This window comes from Somniosus microcephalus, chromosome 31 (assembly GCF_052327205.1).
Source record: "Somniosus microcephalus isolate GS21.2 chromosome 31, FLI_Smic_1.0, whole genome shotgun sequence".
NCBI classification, from domain to species: domain Eukaryota; kingdom Metazoa; phylum Chordata; class Chondrichthyes; order Squaliformes; family Somniosidae; genus Somniosus; species Somniosus microcephalus.
Window position 1 is genome coordinate 14,046,180 of NC_141017.1, and position 13,620 is coordinate 14,059,799.

The 13,620-nt window shown below is 48.2% G+C and overlaps 1 pseudogene across 1 annotated transcript in view; it reads right to left on the reverse strand.

The window, feature by feature from the left end:
- Positions 1 to 1,150: 1,150 nt before the first annotated feature.
- LOC147097595 (protein Niban 1-like) overlaps positions 1,151 to 13,620 on the reverse strand; it is a 149,219-nt pseudogene continuing 136,749 nt past the window's right edge. Inside the window, exons 11-14 of the transcript XR_015074314.1 lie at positions 12,779 to 12,895; positions 11,899 to 12,006; positions 8,732 to 8,843; positions 1,151 to 7,259 (exon numbers count right to left, since the gene is read on the reverse strand). The product of XR_015074314.1 is annotated as a protein Niban 1-like (transcript). The remainder of the gene's footprint in view (positions 7,260 to 8,731; positions 8,844 to 11,898; positions 12,007 to 12,778; positions 12,896 to 13,620) is intronic.

A 13,620-nucleotide genomic window follows, 5' to 3' on the forward strand; every position in this document is an offset into this window, starting at 1 on the left:
TCTTGGGGAGTTAAGGGTTAACAGTCGAACTTCTTAGTATCTTAAAGCAACAGGCTTCCCGATATAAACAGGATGACTTTGGAGTGTCCTGAGGAGAAGGCATTGCTTGTTTACTGAAATATAAAGTGTTTGTGTAAGGGAATGAGTGTTAGTAATGATGTCGCGAATGAGTGGTTTAGTTTTAGGGTAATAAAATAGGGGTAGCGAGTCCATTTGCTAAAGATAACTGTAGGTAAAGGAAATCTTGTTTAAGGGAAGTGGTTCTGAGGTAAACAATTGTGAACTGTTTACGTAGATAGTCGGTTTTCAGAGGATTTGGGATATAGGTATGTCGTTTTAACATTTATCTTTGATGTAGTTAAAATATGGTGTATAAAGGCCCTCTTAGGGTGCTAATGGGAGGCGCAAAGCGACCGAATTTTTAGGCCTTTGTTTTTTTTTAAAAACGCGAATGTACAGAAACCCCGGGGAGGAGATTCTCGGCCCTGTCCTCGCCCGGTTTGAGCTCAGGAACGGATTCCAGGAGCTGGATGAACGGAAGCGACGGTGGCGGCCCCGCTGTCCCACAATGCAGCGCGGCGGAGAAAAGGCCCCATCGCTAGCTCGGGCTGCACTGCACTCTGGGGGATTGAGTCACTTGACCCCGTGTTTCGGCCAATAGTGACTGGCCAGAGGGCGGAACCTTTCAAACGCGCGGGAGAAGCCGAGGGCGCGGTGAGAACTGGCGGGTGAGTGGATTTACTTTACCTCAGATTAATATGGTGCATCATGTTTTATTTTTACTGAATGAGACAAGCTTTAAATTCTCCCACAGAGACAGAGGGTGTTTCACAGCTTATGTGGAAAATCTGAGTCTATTTGGAAAAGATTTAAAATTGAGAAATTAAAAGTTAGGCTATTCAGAGACGAGCATAGATGGTACAGCACTATTGGCAGAACACGCATGGTTCGAAATTTCGTGTATAGTTAAAATGGCGTTATCTCTACGCGTATTCCACTAGCAGAAGCAACAAAGTCGTCATGCCGGTTTTCTTGAACTGCGCCCTGGATAATTTGCTGTGCTCCCACCCTGTGTGTCCCCGGATTCGGTTTAGGAAAATATGGTCACTGTAATATATGAGGGTAGAACAAATGAAGGACAGAGACAGGATGAGTTGCTAGTCCATACGCTTGCTTTATTAGGCCAGAGCGAACTGAGCATGTTCATACCAAACCAGGTGACAAACCATGTGACAATACAGTACACTGCTTTCCCCTTAAAAAAAAATACCTATTCCCTTCTCAAATACAACAAAACTCTGGTCCCATCTTTCCCAGCATTACATGTACCACTCAACAAAAACTCCTGGCTTTGTTTCTTTTACAAATGCTACAAATGAACTACAATTCCAGTTTAATAACAGGTTAGCAAAGCCTTCCTGATCTCCTTACAAAAGGTTTTGGTGTTGAGCCAATTTTCGGGCTGTTTTGTTTTGGTTCCGAACTCAAAGAAGTAGGTATCACCACTCTGTTTCCCCACTTGACACAACCTTGCTCACAGGACAATTCAGTACGACGGTTATGGAATGGTTTCAACTCGGTGTCCAGACACTGATCAGTCCATCCATTCGAGGTGTTTTCAGACACTTTGTTCAGTACTGAGTCCTTCTGAGTCTCATCTGCAATCTCAGTTGCATTCACGGGAAAGTCTTTGTCAACTGCACCTAGCGTGAAAATCACACCTTAACTCCCAGCACGAGTCTTCATGTGGCAACCTAGACAAGACATCTGCGATTGTGTTTTGCTTTGAAGTACGATATTCAATCGTGTAGTCATGTGACAACAACACTGCCCAACGTTGCATTCTTGATGCGGCCATTGCAGGGATGGCAGATTTGGGCCCCAGTATTGCTCAGAGTGGTTTGTGATCGGTTATCAGGGTAAACTTTCTGCCGATCAGGAACTGTTGGAATTTCTTGATTCTTGATCCCAATGGCTTTGGGATCCCATTCTCGTCACCAAAAATTTAATATATGTGGGTAGAACAAATGAAGGACAGAGACAGGATGTGTTACTGGTTCATGTGCTTGCTTTACTAGGCCAGAGCAAACTGAGCATGCTCATACTAAACCATGTGACAATACATTACAGTCACCCTACTCTAGAGCCATCTTTTGTTTCTTAACTTGTCCCATTACCATCTCCTTTTGCCTCGCACCATCATCCCTTTTGTCATCTAATCTCTCCTGCCTTCCACCCTATCACAGACCTTCCCTTTTGTTCTTTCCTCCCCTCCCCCTTTCCCTGCCCCTACACTTGTTTAAAACCTGTCACATCGCCAACATTTTCCAGTTCTGACGAAGGGTCAGCGACCTGAAACGTTGACCCTGTTTCTCTCTCCACAGATGCTGCCTGACCCGGTGAGTATTTCCAGCGTTTTCTGTTTTTATTTCAGATCAGTTCATGTTTTTGGTGGTGTCGTGAAAATTTCATCTGAGAAATGAAAGCCTGATACCAACGTTCCCGCTAAGCTGTGCGGCCACGCAGCGGTCTGGAGGTCAGGCGCAGGCTGCTCACGGGCTTTTCAATGGCAGTAACCGCGATGCGCGAAAAATTGAATGGGCCGCGCAGCCAGTTAAAGGGCCCGTGCACCAAAAAGAAATGACAGGGAACATTGCTTGATACTAAATCAGCTCCAGCATGTCTGGACTATTGAAAGGACACTTTGCAAAAGACCGCACAGCAGAGGATAGATCATCATAGCAACAAGAAGGAATCCAGGCCGGCTGGAGGTCATTTGAACACCTGTATATGTTACCTGTGGACACTGAGAGAAAACAAAGTGAAGTGTCAATCAATCATGGGCTGTATTTATTGACAACAGGAATCTGTTGACAAGCCACTGCCCCAGAGGTGAGGTTCGAAGTAAAAAAGGTCTTTTAATGCTTGACAGAATTCAGAGTGGAAAAAGAGACAGTTCCCCCGCAACTGCTCCAACCTCACCTTTCGCTTCCGGACTGCTCGCTACCTCACCAGGAACCTTCCGGACTGCTCGCTACCTCACCAGGGATCTTCCGGACTGCTCGCTACCTCACCAGGAACCTTCCGGACTGCTCGCTACCTCACCAGGAACCTTCCGGACTGCTCAGTACCTCACCAGGAACCTTCCGGACTGCTCGGTACCTCACCAGGAATCTCCCTGACTGCTCGGTACCTCACCAGGAATCTTCCTGACTGCTCGCTACCTCACCAGGAACCTTCCGGACTGCTTGCTACCTCACCAGGAACCTTCCAGACTGCTCGGTACCTCACCAGGAATCTCCCTGACTGCTCGCTACCTCACCTGGAATCTTCCTGACTGCTCGCTACCTCACCAGGAACCTTCCTGACTGCTCGCAACCTCACCAGGAACCTTCCGGACTGCTCGCTACCTCACCAGGAACCTTCCTGACTGCGCGCTACCTCACCAGGAACCTTCCTGACTGCTCGCTACCTCACCAGGAATCTTCCTGACTGCGCGCTACCTCACCTTGTATCTTCCTGACTGCATGCTACCTCACCTTGTATCTTCCTGACTGCGCGCTACCTCACCTTGTATCTTCCTGACTGCGCGCTACCTCACCTTGTATCTTCCTGACTGCGCGCTACCTCACCTTGTATCTTCCTGACTGCGCGCTACCTCACCTTGTATCTTCCTGACTGCGCGCTACCTCACCTTGTATCTTCCTGACTGCGCGCTACCTCACCAGGAACTTTCCTGACTGCGCGCTACCTCACCTTGTATCTTCCTGACTGCGCGCTACCTCACCTTGTATCTTCCTGACTGCGCGCTACCTCACCTTGTATCTTCCTGACTGCGCGCTACCTCACCTTGTATCTTCCTGACTGCGCGCTACCTCACCTTGTATCTTCCTGACTGCGCGCTACCTCACCTTGTATCTTCCTGACTGCGCGCTACCTCACCTTGTATCTTCCTGACTGCGCGCTACCTCACCTTGTATCTTCCTGACTGCGCGCTACCTCACCTTGTATCTTCCTGACTGCGCGCTACCTCACCTTGTATCTTCCTGACTGCGCGCTACCTCACCTTGTATCTTCCTGACTGCGCGCTACCTCACCTTGTATCTTCCTGACTGCGCGCTACCTCACCTTGTATCTTCCTGACTGCGCGCTACCTCACCTTGTATCTTCCTGACTGCGCGCTACCTCACCTTGTATCTTCCTGACTGCGCGCTACCTCACCTTGTATCTTCCTGACTGCTCGCGAGCTCACCTTGTATCTTCCTGACTGCTCGCTAGCTCACAGCTTCATGCCTATTCAGGCTTTCAGATTGCTTGTGAAGTTGTTAAACTGGTTACTAGAGAAAGCCACTACACTACAACAGTAGCAATCTTCCCCACAAGTTGGAGACATCCATGAGTATGTAGCCTCCATTATGGGGTTAGTCTAATGTAGACATTTGATTTCCAAAAGTTTATGCATTTTGGGAATTCAGAAGGCATTGTTTAAAGCAATTCTAATTCATGCATAATCCCCAAGATGTTGTTAAAATTCTAATGTCAATTTTCTAATCGATTAATAATAATTGATTGTTTTCTTTTAAAGCCATGGTTTGTGCCTGAATTTTTTTTAGGAAAAAGAACCCATTAAGTTAAAAATAAAATGAAATCTTGTGTAGATAAAAAGGCAATTTCCCCAAATTAAAGTGTAATTTGCACCTGCGGTGGCTTTGGTTGAAGGATGAATGTGGGCCAAGACAGCGGGGAGAATTAAGCTGTATTTCCAAATAAAACTATGGAATCTTATCGTTCCGCTTGAACAGGCTGAGACAGTCGCGGTTTAACATCTCCTCCGAAAGACGGCACCCCCGACAATGCAGCACTCCCTGAGTACTGCACTGGAGTGTCAGCACAGATTGGGGTAATTTTGACTTTGGGCAAGAGTGTAAAATGGGTGATATCGCACCAGCCGCCCCTTATGCATCTCTCCTGACTTCTATTAAAGTCAACTAAAGTTAAATGGGGTGCGGCTTATAATGAGCGGTCAATTCAATACCGGCCATTTTACACTGTCGCCTAAAGTTAAAATGACACCCATTATGTGCTCGAGTCTCTGGAGTGGGGCTTGAACCCATGACCTTCTGACTCATAGGTGAGAGTGTTACCAGCTGAGCCACAGCTGACATCCGTATATTAAAAAGGGGAAACTTGTATAGGCTAGAGCAACCAGAGCATTTATTTACAACTTAAGCACATGCTTAGAAAACAGGACTCAGTGAGGACTGTACACATGCATGGGCCAGAACTTCGGGTCCCCACGGGTGAGTACGCGCTGGGTACTCACGAGTAGGCCCAACGAAAGTGCCGGTTTCGTGCATGCACTGCGCATGCGCGGGAAACCGGAACTTCCGTTCCCCTGAAAGGAAGGGGTTCACAGGTCGAACGCGTGCGCCGGAGCGGCAGCGCGTTCACCTGGAACTTCCGTTTTTTTGCAGGTTTCTCCGGGAGGGTAAGTCTCCAGGAGCTACGCTTGTAAAAAGCAGGCGCAAGACCTGCTTTTAACAAGGTAAGTGGTGAATTAAGTAAACTTAAAACATTTTTTCCACAGGTTTATTATTTTTAAATACTTTAAAGAAAGGTAAGTTTATTTTAGCCCCGTTAAAAACTGTAATTAATTTTTTCAAACATTTAAATTATTGTTTAAAATAGTTATTTTATATAATTTATAGTTATTTTAAAAATGTGATTTAAAAAAAAAAAATTATTTGAAGTTTTAGTGATGTTTTGGGGCTTATAGTATTTATAGGTTTGACAGCCCTTCCTGTCAAATTTATGAATGAAGCATTCTCTGCTACCATTGGCTCTCCATGGCCCACGTGATCCTAGGGGGCGCATCGAACTAACTGCGCCCCTGGGATACGCAAGCACTGCGCGCCGGCAGTTGGAGGAGTCCCAGGATCGGAATCCCACGCGGGCCCACAGCTCAATGGCCGGCGCGCTAGGTAAGTGCAGGTCGGGGGCTTACACCCGCGGGAAGCCCCCGACCCGAATTTCTGGGTCGTGGTCTTATAGGTACAGCATAGAAAGCCCAGCTAAGTATTAAAGTGCTATTCCTTTTCTTCAGCTCAAATAGTCTTCAGTTATTTTAGAAGTGCCTCCAAAACATCCACTTACACCGACTTAGTTCCTTTGATGTGACAAACCTCACAAATTCCCTTTTGATGTCTTAAGGTTAAGGATCGTATCGATTTATGGACAACTGGTAACGGTAGCGGGTGATCAGCCACAATGCGATGGTATCCATTCCAGGAGGCCGGATTACTTAAATACAATGAACCCAAAAGCCAACCATAGAATGTTAAATGAACCTTGCTGTCATCGATCAATCCGTCGTCGTGTGTGTGTGTGTACACTGCTGCTCCCAGGTAGTTACATCTCCAACAATGCGATAAATTCACACGCCAACCCCATGAACCCAGCCCTGCCTCCAGACCGAAACATCGACTTCTGGTCTTCCCAGACAGGTTGGAACCCATCGACCGTCTTAGATGTTACATCGAAAGGTGACAGGAACTCTTTTAACTTTAGCTACCCAAGAATATAAATTTTAAAAAATCGTAACAGAGCAAACTCTTAATTTTTCATCATAACTATCTAATGAAGAAGGCGGTTTTACTTCCAAATGGTTGCCGCTACCCATCGTGGCCTCACGGTGGGAGACCTTTCCCAGCGTGCCCTCAAAGTACGGTTCGTAGTCATTGTGCTGCTCTCTGCCTCCCAGTCTCGGATCACCCATTTGGTCTGATCCAGGGCTATAGTTATCTAAAGGATGATTGGAATCCTGCACCATCAGTTGAGTGTCTCCAGGATCCCCCTCACATCACCGAGCGGCTTTGGCTCATCGGACTGAGCTGTGGCTTTCTTTTAGTCTTCATTGTCCAAGTGGCTGATGTTCTGCTCAGCCGAACCATTTTGACCGTCACCCTGAGTGGCACTGGCCCAGTCCTCTCCCAAACCCTGCCATTGCCTTCCATCATCCACCTCGCTAATCTTGCTGTTTTCCGAGGCAGCAGCGTTCTTAGCTTGATCCTTGTGTTCTGTAGGTGGCCCAATGGCTGAAGGTTGCTCTGGCGATTGCGTAGGACTTATTGATGGGGTGGCTTTGGCCGGCGATGTCCTTGGATCCTCAGCAATGCACAGCTGGGGTTCGTTGTCCCACAGACAAGACATACTTTCGCTGTACAAGCTGTACCTTGGCTGTGTGGAGGTCTCCTTCATGGCTAGAAAAGAAAGATATTGGGCTAGAAATTCGGTATGTTAGCGCCTCCCGTTAGTGCCCGGGCACAGCGAATGTAGCGACGCCCGCGAACTTCAGTGCCGGTTTAGCGCTGGCGGTAACTCTTACCGCCTGGGCCTCTAGCGCCTTGCAGATCGTGATGTCATAAAGTGTGCAGCGCCCAGTTATCACCCCGGATGGATTTCACTCGTGCCCCCTGCTTTATCGCCTCGCGCCGACAACGCCAGCAAGAGGAGGCGTCGTGAACTCGGCTGGGCCGCTTTGGGAGCGGTAATTAAAGGGAATGCTTTTCAGCTCGCGCAACCTTTATTATTTGCACCAGTCTGGTGCCTGCGCAAAGTTTTTAACGTTTCATTGGGTCGAGATGTCCAAGAGTTGAAACCAGGGGCTGTACTGGCAGTCGCCTAGGTCGCCTTGCAAAACAGGACTGACGACAACTAGCTTGTGCAGCATCATTGGCCTTCCCCTTTAAGCAAGGGCAGCAGCCTCTGATGCCGTTCACAATGCGCGCGAAATTGTTCAGCGCTCTGTCGCCACCGCCCCGCTCTCGGACTTTAGCGCCCTAAGAGAAGTGTTTAATGCTTGATTCAGCGCTCCACGTCCCTCTTGGAGCGCTAAAAGTGAATTATGCGGCAGGCGAGAATGATTAGCGCCTGGCGCTCATTTTTCAACTTTCAAAGTTTTAACGCCCCAAGTGGGGCGATACCGAATTCCTCCCCTCAAAGAATGAGAGAGAAAAGCTAGATAATGTTTGTATGTGAACACTGTACATTCTGTTCTTAGCCTGCTCATTGATGAAAATATAAGGAAACCTTGCAAGGCCAAGTCCAGAACCAGGGGTCACAGTCTAAGGATAAGGGGTAAGCCATTTAGGACAGAGATGAGGAGGAATTTCTTCACCCAGAGAGTGGTGAACCTGTGGAATTCTCTACCACAGAAGGCAGTTGAGGCCAATTCATTAAATGTATTCAAGAAGGAGTTGGATATATTTCTTAAGGCTAAAGGGATCAAGGGGTATGGGGAGAAGGCAGGGACAGGGTACTGAATTTGGATGATCAGCCATAATCGCATTGAATGGCGGAGCAGGCTCGAGGGGCCAAATGGCCTACTCCTGCTCCTATCTTCTATGTTTCTATGTAAGCACGTACATAGAATGAATCGACTCCTTTTCCGACTGAGTGGTTCCTCGCGGACAAAGGAAAAGTGTCTCTCCTTTCCCAGTCTCCAATTCCCTCTTTGCAAATCTGTCTGTCTTTCTGTTTGCCCCGCCCCTCCCACCCCCCCCCCCCCCCCGAACCCACACTGCAGGGAACCAGGAGCGTGATGACACCTTGTCAAAATATTTAATTCAAAACATTAACTTATTCGTTCCACGTTTCCGAATCGACACACAGCTCAATGAAAATCCTGCTTGGCCTCACAACCTCCGACCTGACCTCTGACCCAAACACATACCTTTGTTAATCTCCTGTGACACAATATGAAGGACGAGCTCCTTGTAGGTGCTTTCAATCTGTATCACTCCGTAGTCATCAGCACACAGGCAGGCTTCATGCACGTTCAGCTCCTGGAAGACGGTTTGAACAGCTTGAGTCATTGGAGTTGGCCATCCCCCTGCCCAGTGACTTCCATTCAACAACAATAACAACTTGTATTTATATAGCGCCTTTAACGTAGTAAAACATCCCAAGGCGCTTTACAGGAGTATAATAATACAAAAAAAAAATTGACACCGAGCCACATAAAGGAGAAATTAGGGCAGGTGACCAAAAGCTTGGTCAAAGAGGTAGGTTTTAAGGACCGTCTTAAAGGAGGAAAGAGAGGTAGTGAGGTTTAGACAGGGAATTCCAGAGCTTAGGGCCCAGGCAACAGAAGGCACGGCCACCAATGGTTGAGCAATTATAATCAGGGATGCTCAAGAGGGCAGAATTAGAGGAGCGCAGATATCTCGGGGGGGTTGTGGGGTTGGAGGAGATTCCAGAGATAGGGAGGGGCGAGGCCATGGAGGGATTTGAAAGCAAGGATGAGAATTTTGAAATCGAGGCGCTGCTTAACTGGGAGCCAATGTAGGTCAGCGAGCACAGGGGTGATGGGTGAACGGGACTTGGTGCGAGTTAGGACACGGGCAGCCGAGTTTTGGATGACCTCAAGTTTACGTAGGGTAGAATGTGGGAGGCCAGCCAGGAGTGCGTTGGAATAGTCAAGTCTAGAGGTAACAAAGGCATGGATGAGGGTTTCAGCAGCGGATGAGCTGAGGCAGGGCGGAGGCAGGCGATGTAACAGAGGTGGAATTAGGCGGTCTTTGTTATGATGCGGATATGTGTTCGGAAGCTCATTTCAGGGTCAACTATGACACCAAGGTTGCGAACAATGTGGTTCAGCCTCAGACAGATGTTAGGGAGAGGGATGGAGTCAGTGGCTCGGGAACGGAGTTTGTGGCGGGGACCGAAAACAATGGCTTCGGTCTTCCCAATTTCTGCTCATCTAGAACTGGATGTCGGACAAGCAGTCTGACAATTTAGAGACCGTGGAGGGGTCAAGAGAAGAAATAGTGAGGTAGAGCTGGGTGCCATCAGCGTACATGTGGAAACTGATGCTGTGTTTTTGGATGATGTCGCCAAGGGGCAGTATGTAGATGAGAAATAGGAGGGGGCCAAGGATAGATCCTTGGGGGACACCAGAGGCAAAGATGCGGGAGCGGAAAAAAAAGAAGCCATTGTAGGTGATTCTCTGGCTACGATTAGATAGATAAGAATGGAACCAGGCGAGTGCAGTCCCACCCAGCTGGACGACGGTGGAGAGGCGTTGGAGAAGGATGGAGTGGTCAACTGTGTGAAAGGCTGCAGACAAGTCAAGAAGGACGAGGAGGGATAGTTTACCTTTGTTACAGCCACAAAGAACTATTGCGGGACTGTGTTGAAGTGGGGGAGGCCCATTATATGTCCACTGTTGCTTGACTCATGGTGGGATCATAGTGCTGTCCGAGGATAACACTGGGCAGGAATGAATAGTGGAGTACACCTGGGCCTAAGGCCAGCAGCATTGACAGGGATCAACCCATCATCGGCCAAGCAATGGTGAGAGACATGGGACAATCTAGAGGGACCATAGAGGAGGGAGCGGGAACGAGGAAAAGGGAGCGGGAATGAGGAAAAGGGAGCGGGAATGAGGCAAAGGGAGCGGGAATGAGGAAAAGGGAGCAGGAATGAGGAAAAGGGAGTGGGAATGAGGCAAAGGGAGCGGGTCCAGGAGGAGGGTAGGTGGATGAGGAAGGCAGAAGGTGTAAGAGGGACAGCTGGAGAAAATGGGGGGTGGTGGGGGAGACTCAGGAGGCAGAAGGAAGAATTCGAGAGGGAAAGAGGGCGGGGGAGGGAGAGCCCGAAACGCACATAGAGAGGCTAATAAAGGGAAGAGCTCAGGAGAAAAAGCAATGAAGTACATGAAGAAAGTTGGACAGAGACAGAGAGGGACAGAGGCAGAGGTGTAGAAGGGAGATGTAGGGAGTGGGACAGACAGTGGGGGAGAGGCAGAAAGTAGAAGAGAAATGAAGGACGAGAAACAGAGGGCGGGAGAGACAAGGTAGGAGAGAGATGAGGAGACAGAAGGAACCAGGGAAAGTGCTGTGCGTTTGATCCTTCTAATACATAAACAGTTCTTGGCATCTATTGCGGGAGCACTTGGTTTTTCTGCATCGGGTCTTTGAGTGTTGTCGGGTCTGTAACTGCTCTGTATAATGAGATAAATACTAGCAGATCTCCTGTGGCATTGCTTATGGAAAATTGTCCTGCTGCTAAAATGGATCCATATGTAACTTGGCACTTTGAGGCCACATGGTCTTTTGCTGTAAAAGGGCAGATGCTGAGGTCAGTTAGAGGCTAAGTGCACCTTGAGGTCACTTAGAGAGTAATTGTGTCTCTATAGTTTGGCACACTGGCTGAAAATCTCTGGCTGCTCCACAAGGTTGGAAAAAGCATCAGGGAATTACTGCCGTCCTTCAATTGTTATATACCTTTGACACTTTGAGGTGTGACATCAAGGTAGGAGCTATAGGGTTTAATGCTATAGAGGCGATTCTATATATGTGTGTGTGTGTGTGTTAAAACAATTACTTCCTGTCTATAAAACCTTGCTTTCTGTTGTCACATTCTTGTGTCAACTTTTTCCACAACAAATTCCTATGTCAGTATTTATATTGGAAACTCCTATGTAAACTTGTAATGCTGTTATTACACACTTCCACCAGTGGTGGCACCTCAATTTTGCATTAGTTTCTTAGTGATTTATGGTTGAAGGATAAATATTGGCCAGGACATTGAGAGAACTCCCTTGCTTTGTTTCGAATTGTGCCATGGGATCTTTTACGTCCACCTGAGAGGGCAGACGGGGCCTCGGTTTAACGTCTCATCTGAAAGACGGCACCTCCGACAGTGCAGCACTCCCTCAGTCGTGCACTGGAAGTGTCAGCCTAGCTTTATGTGCTCAAGTCTCTGGAGTGAGGCTTGAACCCAAGACTTTCTGACTGTTGGTTATGAAGATTATGGAGCATTTGGGACTGATGGCAACACAGACATGCAGCATGGGTGGGTATCACCTTGTTCCAGGTGCACAGACCTGTCACTCACCGGTTCGCAGGTAGGGTTCAGTGTCTTCAGGACATACGGAAGGAAGAGTTCCAGGAGGGTGTCCCGCACAAACTGCCTCCCAGCGGCACTGCTGTCAGAGTCAAACTTCTACACATAAAGAGACAACAAAGTAGTCACTTCCGATTTCAGCGACCAACACCGGGAATTACTGCTCACTCACCTGGTCACACCGTCTCTAGCACCAACAACACCGGGAATTACCGCTCACTCACCCGGTCAAACCGTCTCTATCACCAACAACACCGGGAATTACCGCTCACTCACCCGGTCACACCGTCTCTATCACAGCAATAAGACAGTGATACAATACAGGGAGAGCTGCTCACACTCATACAGTGTTACACGCCCCCACACTGCGTGTTACACGCCCCCACACTGCGTGTTACACGCCTCACACTGCGTGTTACACACCTCACACTGCGTATTACACACCTCACACTGCATGTTACACACCTCACACTGCGTGTTACACACCTCACACTGCGTGTTACACGCCTCTCACACTGCATGTTACACACCTCACACTGCGTGTTACACGCCCCTCACACTGCGTGTTACACACCTCACACTGCGTGTTACACACCTCACACTGCATGTTACACACCTCACACTGCGTGTTACACACCTCACACTGCGTGTTACACGCCCCTCACACTGCGTGTTACACGCCCCTCACACTGCGTGTTACACACCCCTCACACTGTGTGTTACACGCCCCTCACACTGTGTGTTACACACCCCTCACACTGCGTGTTACACGCCCCCCACACTGCGTGTTACACATCCCCCACACTGCGTGTTACACACCCCTCACACTGTGTGTTACACGCCCCTCACACTCACACTTTGCGAGCTGTACCTTCAGTACTCGGACTCTGGTGTTGTCGAGGAGATGGCTGGTTTCAGCGCTGAGCCCGTTGGCCGGCTGGGTGGAAACGAGCAGGTGTTGAAAGGTATAAACCGCATCTTCCAGCAACTGCAAACAGATCATTAGAGGATACAGCCTATGAAACGGGCTCAACACTTCGAATGGAAATCACACGTCACAACCAGCCAATAACAGAAAGGTGTAACGAGTAACCACAGACAGCTGCCTGGCCCTGTAAGAGTTTTTAAACCAGGATTCCACTACAGTTGCCCTCTCTAATACTGACAAAGCATTGGACAGTCATAACGCTCTGTGTACTCAATCCGTGTCGCATTTCAATTCTCTCAGTTTTAATTCACACAGCGGAATGGGTTACTTCATAGAATTATACAGCACAGACGGAGGCCATTCGGCCTGTGCCGGCTCTTTGAAAGAACTATCTAATTAGTCACAATTACCTTAGATCTGTGTCCTCTGGTTATTGACCCTTCTGCCAGTGGAAGCAGTTTCTCTTCATTTATTCTATCAAAACAGCCTCATAATTTTGAACGCCTCTATTAAATCTCCCCTTAACCTTCTCTACACTAAGAAGGACAATTCCAGCTTCTCTAGTTTCTCCATGTAACTGAAGTCCTGCATCCCTGGGACCATTTGAGTAAATCCCCTCCGCACCCTCTCCAAGGCCTTGACATCCTTCCTAAAGTGCGGTGCCCAGAATTGGACACAAGACTCCAGCTGGGGCCGAACCAGTGATTTGTAAAGTTTTAGTATAACTTCCTTGCGCTTGTACTCTATGCCTCTATTTTAAAGGATAAGGATAAAAATAAGGATCC